This window comes from Engystomops pustulosus, chromosome 8 (genome assembly GCF_040894005.1).
Source record: "Engystomops pustulosus chromosome 8, aEngPut4.maternal, whole genome shotgun sequence".
Taxonomy (NCBI): domain Eukaryota; kingdom Metazoa; phylum Chordata; class Amphibia; order Anura; family Leptodactylidae; genus Engystomops; species Engystomops pustulosus.
In genome coordinates, this window is record NC_092418.1 from 42,061,767 (window position 1) to 42,073,238 (window position 11,472).

Sequence of the window (11,472 nt, forward strand, 5' to 3'; positions counted from 1 at the left end):
ATATTCCCGCGTGTCAAGGGTTTTGTTTATCTCTCAGAAAGAGGACCATCTGTGCTTTTACAATGCTTCATGCTGCTGAGGAGTGAAACATTAAGAGATTTCAATTAAATAGATTGCAAGTTGTCAATTTGAAACGAATTTGAAATAAATATTTTTTGTTCTACATGAATATTAATACACACTGAATGTTTTAATGCAATTAATACAAAAGAAAATAAAAGATGTAAAGACAATATTTGAACATTTTTTTGACATACAGGCATAATGCAAAAATTAAAACCAAATAAATAAGGTCAAAACTATTTTAAAGGCAATCTACCATCAAAATCAAGAATCATAAATCTGGGGCACTTACCCAAGGGGCACTGTGATCCATTTGTTCTCCATAGCCTGTTTTCTTCTAAAGTCAACTTTTAAAATTATGTTAATAATCCAGAAGGGCTCTTGGGTGGGTAACTTGAGCACCTCCATTCTCTGTCTTCATAGGCTGTTACACTGTGCAGGAACATGCCTCCCCTTTTCCTTATCCCTCCCTGTGCCTGCTGTAATTACACAAAGTGAGATGGGGAGTCATTCTCCCACAGAGTGTAAGGGCAGGGCTGGTGTTAGGGGGCAGAAAACGGGGCAGTTGCCATGACAGCCTCGGGTCTTCATTTGACCTTAGGCTGAATGGCTTCTGCATATTCATTACAATGAGCCAGCGGTTTAAAAAATGTAAAAAATTAATAAAATATTAAAAGTACAAATCACCCTCCTTTCCCTAGAACTGATCTAAAATATAATAAACAGTAAAAATCACAAACACATTAGTTATCGCAGCATCCCAAAATCCCTCATCTATCAAAATAAAAAAATGGTTATAACCGGCGGTGACCTCCGAGACGGGAAATGTCGCCCAAATGTCCGAAATGCGACTTTTACACCTATTTACATGACATAAAGATGTAATGAAAAGTGATCAAAATGTCGCACAGTCCTCAAATGGTAGCAATGAAAACGTTGGCTTATTTCACAAAAAATGACACCTCACACAGGTCCGTACCCCAAAGTATGAAAAAGTTATTAGCGTCAGAAGATGGTGAAAATGTTTTTCCTTTTATCGTACACATTTGTTTAATTTTTGAAATTAAAACGCAATAAAACCTGTATAAATTTGTTATCACCGCGATCTTACCAAACCACAGAATAAAGTAGAGGTGTTATTTGGAGCGAAGAGTGAAAGTCGTAAAAACTGAGCTCACAAGAATGTGACTCACATGCGTTTTTTAAAATTTTTCCACATTTGGAATTTTTTTCCTGCTTCCCAGTAAAGTAAAATTTGTTACACACAAAATAAGCCCTCACTCGTAAAAATGAAAAAGTTATGGATTTTTGAAGGTGGAGAACGGGAAATGAGCAAAAAAACCCTGCGTCCTTAAGGGGTTAAAGTTAGAATTTCAGGTGTGATTTTTATATATACGTAAAGATCACTCCCGACGGCACTTTAACAGTTAATATCTCCGTTTTCACCTGGAAACACAAATTTAGATTCATATAAAAGAGGAAACTCCTCTCTTTCATAGGAAAAAAGATTCTAGATGTCACAGAGCCAAAGATAAAGCCCTCTGAAGTGGGCCCTCCCTTCCAAATTCTTAGGCAGGCTACAGGGAGAATTTACTGCACCTAATAATCAAAATATTGACTTTATATGTAACTAAATTTTGATACAGGACAATGTCAACTAATGTTCATGTTTTTAACTCTCTCCTATCCAGAACAATTTAAGAACACGCTTGCTCTCTGATTCCCTCTTATTTTGAGAAAATTGGGCGTTACGATGAACATTCGATCCTCTTCACCTAATGTGGCTACATATTAACACCGTTGGGGTCATTTACTAAGGGCCCGATTCGCGTTTTTGCGACTGGGTTAAGATTTTCACTGTATTGCCCCGGGATTTTGGCGCACTGGAACGGAGTGTGGCGCATCGGCGCCGGCATGCACGCGACGGAAATCAGGGGACGTGGCCGTAAAAAACCAGACGGATTCAGAAAAAACGCTCGACACGCGCTTACCTGCACCCACGATGGCTCGGTGAACCTTAGTGCATTCCGATGCTCTTCAGCGCAGCAGCGACACCTGGTGGACGTCGGAAGGAACTACCTTAGTGAGTACCGTCCGGACCCGAATCCACCGCAGAGAACGCGCTGCTGGATCGCGAATGGACCGGGTAAGTAAATCTGCCCCCGTGACCCAGAACCTGTCCTTAAGCTTCCGTAATAAAGTTTTTATCCCTTCCTTACTTATACCTATATTATGAGGTTCTCACTCAAATTCTTATGAGGGTTCTGTTATTACGCGGCTTATACATTGGTACATATCTAAACATGGCTTTTATTATCTCATTAGCTTGGTTTATGGATACATAGCTATTTATTTGGGTTATCATTGTATAAGGGATCGTACAATGATACTTAATACAAATGTTTGGCGCCCCCTCTGGAGTTAACGCTACTTTTGCTACAATATTTTGGTGAATATAAACATTTGTGGTAAGCATGAATTCCTCACGCCTTACAGTTTTCTATAAGTATTCTGGATTTGTACACATTTTAGAGATAATTTTCCATTTTCATGCAATTTTATAATTTTATTACTGTTTGCTGCAAATTTGCATGAAGTTATTCTTGTTTACATGGTAATTTCTGGAAAAAAAAATTGACAGAATAGGAGCTTCTTCCTTTGTGTGTAATATATTTTTAAACACATTTGTGGATAGCAACCAAATATGGCATGGTTTCCGTTTTAGCATTTTTGGGAGTGTGAATTCTTGATATTGTATGTTGTGGTATGTATAAATCTGTTCACTTTGTGTTATTATTTTTAAATCCCTATTATGTAAAAACAAATGTTTTCATGGCATTTTCAATTCACTTTTTGTTTAATAATTTGTGTTTGTCACAAAGTTACATGAGGATTGTACAGGCTGACAACTGTTAATCAAGGCAAATGCAATCGCCTGGTTGTCTGCTTTCAAAAAATATATTGGGTTTAGGGATGCCTTTACTTTTTAATTTATTGCAATATTTTGCCAGTTGAGACTTTCTTAAAATTTCTAGCTAAAAAGCAGATATTTAGTTATTTCAGTTTAAGTGATATTATGTTCTTTATTATGTGATTTATTTATGTGAACATATGACTATGAGGTATCTGTGAACTCTACACTTGTGCATCTATTACATTTAGGACATGTGAGAGTAAATATTTTCTGTTTGGAACACATTTTTTGCCATCAAAGTCAGATTTTATGTATCAAAATTGCATGAAGGCACCTATGTCTATAAACTCTTTATTGCAATTTTGAAAATGGGGCAAGTATCTGCTTTCAGAAAATATATGGTTGGGCTTTTGTAAAATTATTTTGCTGTAATTTCGGCTTGATTCTTAATCGTCAAAATTGTAAAAATTGCCCTGGTCAATAATGCGACAACATTTCCGGAAATGCCGGGCAGTGAAAGGATTAATATCCCTTGGTTGAATGTCTGAGTAAAGATGCTTATCATCTATCTGTCTAGTTATCTATCTAAAATAATCTTTACTAATTATATATCTTTATTTATCAATATATCTTCTATCTATTATCTATTCATCTATCAATCAATCTTCTGTCTCTTCTACTGTATTTAACTCTCATATATCTCTCATCTATCTTATATCATCTATCTACTGTATATATAATCTACTTAATAGTACTGCATCTAGAAATCTATATTTTCTTTCATATTTACCTTTTATCACCAATCTACCTATCAACTGTCTATCTTCTTTAACATTTTCCTGCAGTCTCAAATTAAAGATACTTACCTACTACTGGGTGTAACTACAAAGTGTTACCATTGCCTCTTACTGACTGTGACTGCTCATAAAATATTTTTATTTTGAGGTTTGAGGCTCCACTTTTAGTTTTGTCCAGGGTCCGCCTTTGTCTAAAACCGACCCTGTTATGGATAACAAGTATAAGAAGATTACAGCAGTCACAATGCCTGGATTTATGAGTAAGTGTCCCTGGAACTGAAACTTGATTTTGATGATAAATTTTCCTTAACACAGTAACAAGTAAAACATAATGTGGATTTAAACAGGCATAAACAGTATACTATTCAACATATTTGCTTTGCTTTGGCTTCAGAAGATAAAATGTCTCTTTTAAAATAATATGGATTCCACGCAAGAATTAACTAAAGTCTACCTGCTTTAGGCTGAGAGTAAGATGTTATCCAGTTTTCAGCCTTGATAATATATAATAATATAATATAGATGAAAGTCTGTTTTTTTTTTCTTTTAGTTCTATTCTAGATATATCCTATAAAAGAGAACAGGAAAGAGAGCGTATCATTTCAAAACACTTCTACTTTTGTAGCACATACAACAACATTAACATAGGCGGTATACACTCACCGGCCACTTTATTAGGTACATTATGCTTGTAACGGGTTGCCTTTTTGCCTTCAGAACTGCCTCAATTCTTCGTGGCATAGATTCAACAAGGTGCTGGAAGCATTCCTCAGAGATTTTGGTCCATATTGACATGATAGCAGCACACAGTTGCCGCAGATTTGTCGGCTGCACATCCATGATGCAAATCTCCCGTTTCACCACATCCCAAAGATGCTCTATTGGATTGAGATCTAATGACTGTGGAGGCCATTTGAGTAGAGTGAACTCATTGTCATGTTCAAGAAACCAGTCTGAGATGATTCCAGCTTTATGACATGGCGCATTATCCTGCTCAAAGTAGCCATCAGATGTTGGGTACATTGTGGTCATAAAGGGATGGACATGGTCAGCAACAATACTCAGGTAGGCTGTGGCGTTGCAACAATGCTCAATTGGTACCAAGGGGCCCAAAGAGTGCCAAGAAAATATTCCCCACACCATGACACCACCAGCCTGAACCGTTGATACAAGGCAGGATGGATCCATGCTTTCATGTTGTTGACGCCAAATTCTGACCCTACCATCCGAATGTTGCAGCAGAAATAGAGACTCATCAAACCAGGCAACGTTTTTCCAATCTTCTACTGTCCAATTTCGATGAGCTTGTGCAAATTGTAGCTTCATTTTCCTGTTCTTAGCTGAAAGGAGTGGCACCCGGTGTGGTCTTCTGCTGCTGTAGCCCATCTGCCTCAAAGTTAGACGTACTGTGCATTCAGAGATGCTCTTCTGCCTACCTTGGTTGTAACGGGTGGCGATTTGAGTCACTGTTGCCTTTCTATCAGCTCGAACCAGTCTGCCCATTCTCCACTGACCTCTGGCATCAACAAGGCATTTCTGCCCACAGAACTGCCGCTCACTGGATGTTTTTTTCTTTTTTGGACCATTCTCTGTAAACCCTAGAGATGGTTGTGCGTGAAAATCCCAGTAGATCAGCAGTTTCTGAAATACTCAGACCAGCCCTTCTGGCACCAACAACCATGCCACGTTCAAAGGCACTCAAATCACCTTTCTTCCCCATACTGATGCTCGGTTTGAACTGCAGGAGATTGTCTTGACCATGTCTACATGCCTAAATGCACTGAGTTGCCGCCATGTGATTGGCTGATTAGAAATTAAGTGTTAACGAGCAGTTGAAGCGGTGTTCCTAATAAAGTGGCCGGTGAGTGTAGATATTTGATAATATAATATATATATTATAATTATATTAATTATTAATTATATTAGTTATTAATTATATATATATGTTATATGATTATATCCATAGTATCATCATAACATCAAAGTACAGTATATGAGACTGGAAAAAAAGCCTTTAAGAATTAAATAAATGTTTTTTCCCCATAACCTGTGACATTTTATCTCTCCAGAAAGGCATCCAGGCCTCTCTGAACATGTAGCAAGAGTTTTACATAACAACCTCCTGCGGCAGAGAGTTCCATAGTCTCACTGCTCTTACAGAAAAGAACCTTTGTCTATGCAGATGGTAGAATCACCTCTCCTCTAGGCGTAGAGGATGTCCCCTTCTCCTGGTCACAGGCCTAGGTATAAAAAGATCTTTGGAGAGATCTTTGTACTGTCCGTTCAGGTATTTGTACATTGTAAAGAGGTTTCGCCTCAGTTGTCTTTTTTCTAAACTGAATAATCCCAAATTTTGTAATCTGTATTTTAATCCCCCCATTCCCCTAATAATCTTGGTTGCTCTGCACCTGTTCCAGTTGTACTATGTACTTTTTATATCCTGGTGTCCAAAACAATACACAATATTCTATGTGTGGTCTGACCAGAAATGTGTCTCACCTCTTAAATACCTGTCCAATCAGTTTGGTTGAACATGCAAAGTCTGACAGAAAACTGGCACACAGCCCTTAGTAAATGTGGGCCATTGTCCCAGTTTATGCCTATAAGGTCCTCCCTTAGCTCTTAAAACTTTGTTTCCCTGAAGCTTAGAGTGTTTTTGTCCCTCTACTAACCATTATAGTAAACTATAATTTAAAATCAATGATATTGTGGACACTATTACCCAGGTTCCCCCCTACCTGTAATTTTTCATATCATTATTGACTATGGCCTATGAGGGAACAAATATTCCTGTTTACTACAGCTATGATCCCACAGAAACCTCATTGTTACTACCTTGTGATGTATAAATTGGCCCCAATGCAGTTACACAGATCCCTACTCTGAACAAAAATTACCCAGCTATAGACTAATGTAAATTAAGTCCATTGGGTATTGGTGGTTATACTTACCTCTTTTTTCAGTTATTTGGAATGTGTATTGTTCATGTGCTGGAAGCTTCATGATAGAAAGGTAGAAGTGTTAAGGAAAACAGTGCCTCTTTTTGCTACCTTATATGGCGGCGTCCTTAACATCAAGAATGATTTTCAGAAAGTCTTATGACATTATGTGGGATTAAAGCCAAACCAGTATATCTATTCCAGAAAGAACAAATACCCAACTGTAGACAGCACTGTTTCGATGTGGTTGCGTTTCATCAGTTCAGTATAGGGAACTGGTTTGGCTGGGAATCAGCGAAGTGAACTGGTATCAAAGTAAGAGATTATTGACTAGGGCCAGGAAGTAAGAGTTCACCTTATGGGGACTCCCCTAGTCAATAGCCTCTCATTAAGCCAAACCAGTTCTCTACACTGTACTGAAGAGACAAAGCCCCTTTGTTGTCTACAGTTGGAAATCTGTCCCTTCTGAATTTAATCCCACATCATATGATTAGGCTTCCTGAAAGTCATGCTTTGTGTTAAGGGGGCTATCTTTCAAGGTAGCGAAAAGAGACATTGTTAAACTCGTCCAATCCAGAAAAAAAAAATATTTGTATATTTCCCAGAATACCGTAGTGGAGTATCAATGGCTATAAGTCTCAACATGTCTGCAATGCAGCCTTAATTGGCATATTCCCTTCATTACATTGCAGTTGTTTGGTCTCCTTTGCAGAAAAGTATCCTCAATGTATAATCTACCCCCATACTTCATCGTTGGAATTGTGTTTTGGGAGTTTTCCTCCTTCTTCCAAGCAAAGCGGATGGACTACATAGCAAAGAGTTCCATTTCGGCGGCCTCATCTGACCACATGACATTATCCCACATTTTCTCTGAATTATCAAGATGTCATTGCTAATTTTCCGTCAGACCTGTGATGGGGGGGTGGGGGGATTTTAGTGTCCTGCAGGATTTTAATTTTTTCCTGGCTATAACCTTAACAATAGACATCGAAGGTTCAGTGACACCTAGCAAAACAAACCTTACACAACATCAAAGGGCAGATTGTTCTCTCCAAAATGACACCAGAAGTTACGGTAAAGAAATGATAGCCATATGAAGTCTGTCCCTTTTCAACTGTCAGCTAAAGGAAGCTTGGAGAAAGAGTAGGAGGAAGAGGGAGCTGAAAGATTTAATGCGGTACAAACAGCTACATGGGCAAGGGGAGGGTCATTCAAGAAAAAACTGTTTGCTAAAGAAATTGGTGCCAATGATAACAGCAATAGAATCACAAGTTGATACAACACCTAAAAATAAACCCTAACTCATTTTTCAAAAGTGAAAAGTCCCTATCTTATTTTCGCATTGTGTGTACATATATGCAAAACTAGAAAAAAATAATTTTTGTTTTTTCGACTAACTTGGTGTCGTATTCTTTTGAAATGTGAAATGCTAACAAGGTCTAATTATTTCCCAGCAGTAAGTAAATCATGACATTGTCATAAGAATGCATTGGAGACTAAGAAACTTTTCCATGTAAAATGGAGAAATATTCTACCAATTTTCATCAAAATAGCAATTACTAGTAACAACTATTGTTTCATACCTGTTTTGAATTTTCTCTGGAGATGGCATGTGAATGTGGTTTTATATGCCTTGCAAAAAAAATTGTCAATTTCATTCTTTGTTGTACAACACTGAGATTGAATTCTTGGAAAATAAATCTAAATTGCAATACATTAAATACTAACCATGACATTTGTGTAGGAATGCATCAATTACTTTATCACTATTTATTGGGAAGGTTTTTATAATAAAAAATAACTAAATTCAGAAATAGGGATGCAATTTGTACAAATTCAAGTTACTATATGCACTAAAAAAATTCCAATATTTGTTGGCTATTTATGCTTTTTGTTGCTTTCTATGTAAAGATTACAATGGAGTGTAAAACCTCTATTGTGCAGCTGGAGGCAAATAGTATATAAATAGTACATAAAACAACTGTTCTGTACTTGCTTCTAATTTGTTGTAGAGGATGCTTAAAACTAAAAATGTGCGGACCCGATGGACAAGTTTGGATTCTACAGCCAATCCGGTAAGTTTATGCACCTTGCAACTAACCATGGCTATGATTGATCAGGTGGTATCCCCCATGGCCAATTATAGCCATGGCTTGTTGATAGGGGCATAAAGTTGTGGGATTGGCTGTTCAGCCACCAATACAGCAATATGTCTGGGTTAGGTGGCCAAACCCGTCATCAGGTACACTCATCTCTACTTATAACACTTTGATATTGCAGTTAATAAGTTTATATTAATCTTTATGTGGCTGATGTAAAATAAATGTCTGTTGAAAAAGTCCTCACAAGATAATGCTTTATTTCTTCATTTTTGGCTAGCTTCACCCAAAAATGAGTGGCCCATGGAATCAGAGAACACAGTGCAGTGGACAAGAGTGATGATGTGTATTTGTTTTAAACTTTATTTAATGATTTTGCTGATCATCTTCAGCGGCTACTCAGGGCATGGTGTAGCCTTTGTGAGCTCCAGGGCTAAGGCCATTCAATACCCCAAGTAACCTCTGATGTGCAGCCTCCTTTTGCATCCATGCCACTTGTGTATGTGTAGACATGGCCAGTGCAGGCATAATGCCTCCTCTCAGTGAAGCCAGCAGAGGAGCCAGCTCCCCTCTTGCAAGCACCGCATCGGGAGCCACTGTGTCTGTGCAATGTTCCAAGTGCCAAATGTTGGTCAAAATCTATAGAAACAATGAGGGAATGTTATCTTTGGGGTTTTTGTCTATGTTTGCCATTGTTTTGGCGCAGTTGTGGTACAATTCCTATAAAGTGACCACCAGTATAATGAGGATACACTAAACAAAATAAAAATTGTTTATACTTATACTTGTTTATACCAATAAACATACTTACTATACCTGTAAAAACCCTGAAATCTAAGTGACAATGTGTAGTAGTTAATGTGCACAGACGGGGGACACAATCCAAAAAAAATTCTGCCCACAAAAGGGCTGATACCTCCTCCCTGGATATTCGTCTGCAATTTTACTAAGCCAACAATTTGGAGGCCCCTCAAATTTCCCTGATGTTAAGGGCTGTTAAAGGCTTCCCCTGTCTCAAATCTTAATCAGCATTCACAATCATAGAAATGTGTTTCTGTGTGCGCTTTTGTGTAGTCTGGCCCACATATAGCATAGAGCATAAACAATTTAAGCAATAGATCACATTCCTCAAGTGACAGTTTATATATGAATGTAATTAGAATTTTTTCTGGTTAATAGGATTCTAAATTTTACTACACTGCAAGATGATGGGCCAAATTTTGCAATCCCCATAAGGGTATTTACCAATCAATCAATCTCTGTACACATCCCAAGGATACTGATGGTCTCTGAAAGTGGCTCTATATATCAACGTGTCCCTTAAATTTTGAGCTTTTCATGCCACCATACGTGGCCTATCTGGGGTATGAGGTGTCAATCTACTTTCACTTTGTAAGATCCCACAATTTTTCAGAAAAAGACTGTAAATATAATTCCATTGATTGTTGTAATTTGCAACCAAGATAGGTTTCCCATCCTTTGGTCTAAATTTCGGTTGGAAGAATATTGAAAGTTGTGTCTCATAAGTTTGTCTGTATGCTCTTGCTTCAACCTTATGGGGTAGTGCCATATAAATTCCCTTGAATGTTGCTTAAATTTGTCCTATTCACTGCAATTTTTTTTTATATATATATGAATTGTCCGATAGATATGCCGTCTTTCATATATTTAGGATGAAAGCTTAAATAGTTAACAGGGTATTAGTAGCTGTTTCCTTAAGATAAACAGTAGTGCAAACCTTGCCCCACTATCCCAGTGCACCCACCGCAGTAGATTACCCTGTCAAAACCAAAAAAGTTGTGCTTTAAAATAAATCCTAATAAATCCTAATTAATAATACATAGAGAGAACATACAAACTATTTCCAGATCTTGACCCTTGGACTTGAACCCAGGTCCCCAGCCCTGCAGGGCTGTAATGGTAAGCACTAAGCCTCCGTGCCTCCCCTCAATTATGGTGATGCTCTTCTTGTGATAGGTTCTCATATTAATTGGGGTCAAGATCTAAGCCGAACATTGTGGGTACTGTCCCGCGCGAACCTTAACTCGTATTTCAGTCCAAAGTTCAGGTTTGGGTTCGGCATACCCCCCCCCTGCCATTTATCAACTGTAATCTCTGACAGTTTGGTGCCACATTGTAAACTCTTTAAATTCCCTTGAGGCATTTAAATGCAGATGGAACATGCAATGACTAAACAGGTTGTGAAAATCTTCAGGAAAATGGTGGTACAAACACTAAATGCCCACTGTTAACGTGGTAGACATTAGCAGAGCCCTCTAGCTTACTTTTAGCTGTCCATGAAGAGTTTCCCCAGATGGGATGTGCTTTGTCTATGTAACCTTTGATAAAGTGATTTTTTTTGCCTTGCTTTTAGGCTCTCCTTTGCCCTTGTTTTGTTTGTACCATATGGGTCTTATAATTTTTGAACATTGTGTACATATGTCCAGACTCAATTGATCTTTAGTTTGGTTAAATAATTACATTTATTGTTAAGCCAATTTAACATATTATCACCATTATAAAAAGAGACTTCAAAGACTGCAATGTGCATATCCTTCTATCATAGGGTAGACAATAATTAACACTAAAGATTAAAGAAGATAGGAAGCATCATAGTTAGAGATGAGCGAACATGCTCGTCCGAGCTTGATGCTCGTTCG